Source organism: Natator depressus, chromosome 28, assembly GCF_965152275.1.
Source record: "Natator depressus isolate rNatDep1 chromosome 28, rNatDep2.hap1, whole genome shotgun sequence".
NCBI lineage: Eukaryota > Metazoa > Chordata > Testudines > Cheloniidae > Natator > Natator depressus.
The window spans coordinates 7,939,093-7,941,592 of NC_134261.1; positions in this window are offsets into that span (position 1 = coordinate 7,939,093).

Consider the following 2,500-nt stretch of genomic DNA (forward strand, 5'->3'; position numbering starts at 1 on the left):
GAGGCCGCGGCCGCCTTCCAGGCAACCCGCTAGAGAAGAAGTCGGCGACCCAGACAGGGAGGGCGGCAGGGGTTACTGAGGCTCCAGCGAGAGGGCGGTACGTGGGTCCCACCGACAGCCGACGGAGGCTCCAGCACCCGGGGCCCGCGCCCCGGAGCGTGCCTGGAGAAGGACCGTCGGGCACGGCGGGGGACCGCAGCGCGCCCCTGCTCGCTCTCGCGACGTGTTTGGCCCTGCCGAGCCTCGCGGCTCCCTGGGTTTTCAGACCCCTGGGTGGGCTGCCGGAGCCGCTCGACCTCGCAGGGCGGAGATCTCGGCCGGCTGGCCCCACGGCGCGGAGGGCCGGGCACGCGCCCGGGCCCCCCCCCAAAGGAGGAAAGTCCCAATCGGCCCCAGGATCCGGGGACGCGAAGAGGAAGAGGGACCCGATCCGCCTGAACGCCAGACGCCCCCTGCGGTCGGGGGCGCCGGCCCGCGAAGGACCCTTCCCGTCGCGAACGTGAGCGCCACATCGATCGGAAGGCGAGAGAGGAGCGGGCCCCCCCTCCCTCCGGGGGGCGCCGACAGTCGGAGTTCGCATCCCGGCCACCGGGCCTGCACCGGGGGTGCGAGGGGACGACGGGGTCCCCGGAGGAAAAGAGCCGGAAAAGGGGGGGCTCGGGGGGGCCGGGGGCCGCCCCACCTGCCAACGTGCCCCTGTCCCCCCTCACAAGATCGGGTACAACGCGCAGATTGGTCCCCGAGGCTCATCTCTGGTTCTCACAGGTTCCGAAAAACCTGTTCTCAGAAATCTCCTCGCACCCGTCAAAATGAACTAGTCGAAAAATCCAACCGCCAATTTAGGGGGACCAATCTGAAATCCTATCCGACCTCCTGGTTCTCTCGGTCGGCCGAGGGCACTTTTGGCGACCCCATCCGGACTTCCGTGAGACTGCCGGCCATCAGGTCAACCCGTCACTTTGAATGGGGTTGACCTGATGGCCGAGCAGGGACTTAGACATTTTTTCAGCCTTTTCCTCGGGGTTGACCTGGTGTCCCGGGGGGACTTAGACATTTTTTTCAGCCTTTTCCTCCGGGTTGACCTGGTGTCCCGGGGGGACTTAGACATTTTTTCAGCCTTTTCCTCCGGGTTGACCTGGTGTCCCGGGGGGACTTAGACTTTTTTTCAGCCTTTTCCTCCGGGTTGACCTGGTGTCCCGGGGGGACTTAGACTTTTTTTCAGCCTTTTCCTCCGGGTTGACCTGGTGTCCCGGGGGGACTTAGACATTTTTTTCAGCCTTTTCCTCCGGGTTGACCTGGTGTCCCGGGGGGACTTAGACTTTTTTTCAGCCTTTTCCTCCGGGTTGACCTGGTGTCCCGGGGGGACTTAGACTTTTTTTCAGCCTTTTCCTCCGGGTTGACCTGGTGTCCCGGGGGGACTTAGACTTTTTTTCAGCCTTTTCCTCCGGGTTGACCTGGTGTCCCGGGGGGACTTAGACTTTTTTTCAGCCTTTTCCTCCGGGTTGACCTGGTGTCCCGGGGGGACTTAGACATTTTTTTCAGCCTTTTCCTCCGGGTTGACCTGGTGTCCCGGGGGGACTTAGACTTTTTTTCAGCCTTTTCCTCCGGGTTGACCTGGTGTCCCGGGGGGACTTAGACATTTTTTTCAGCCTTTTCCTCCGGGTTGACCTGGTGTCCCGGGGGGACTTAGACATTTTTTTCAGCCTTTTCCTCCGGGCTGACCTGGTGGCCGAGCGTCTCGCCGTCCGCGGCCGGAGCTAGAGATGCCCCCCCCCCCAGGCCAGCCTGCGAAGCCGCGGCCAGGATCGGGCCCCTGGAAGTCTGACTAAAAATTTTCACCGACCCCAAAAACGGTTAGGGGGGGCCTCATAAAGCCTCCGGAGCGAAAAAAAAAAAAACGGAAAAAAGGATCGGGCCCACCCGAGGCAGGGGAGTCAGTAAGGGAAAGGGGACGAGGCGGCCCGGAGCCGGGTGCCCGGAGCCGGGTGCCGGCGGCCAGGATCGGGCCCCTGGAAGTCTGAAAAATTTTTTTCACCGACCCCCAAAGTGGTATTGGGGGGGGCTCATAAAGCCTCCGGAGCGAAAAAAAAAAAAAACGGAAAAAAGGATCGGGCCCACCCGAGGCAGGGGAGTCAGTAAGGGAAAGGGGACGAGGCGGCCCGGAGCCGGGTGCCCGGAGCCGGGTGCCCGCGGCCAGGATCGGGCCCCTGGAAGTCTGAAAAAAATTTTTTCACCGACCCCCAAAGTGGTGTTGGGGGGGGCTCACGAAGCCTCCGGAGCGGAAAAAAAAAAACGGAAAAAAGGATCGGGCCCACCCGAGGCAGCGGAGTCAGTAAGGGAAAGGGGACGAGGCGGCCCGGAGCCGGGTGCCCGGAGCCGGGTGCCCGCGGCCAGGATCGGGCCCCTGGAAGTCTGAAAAAAAAATTTTCACCGACCCCCAAAGGGGTGTTGGGGGGGGGCTCATGAAGCCTCCGGAGCGAAAAAAAAAAACGGAAAAAAG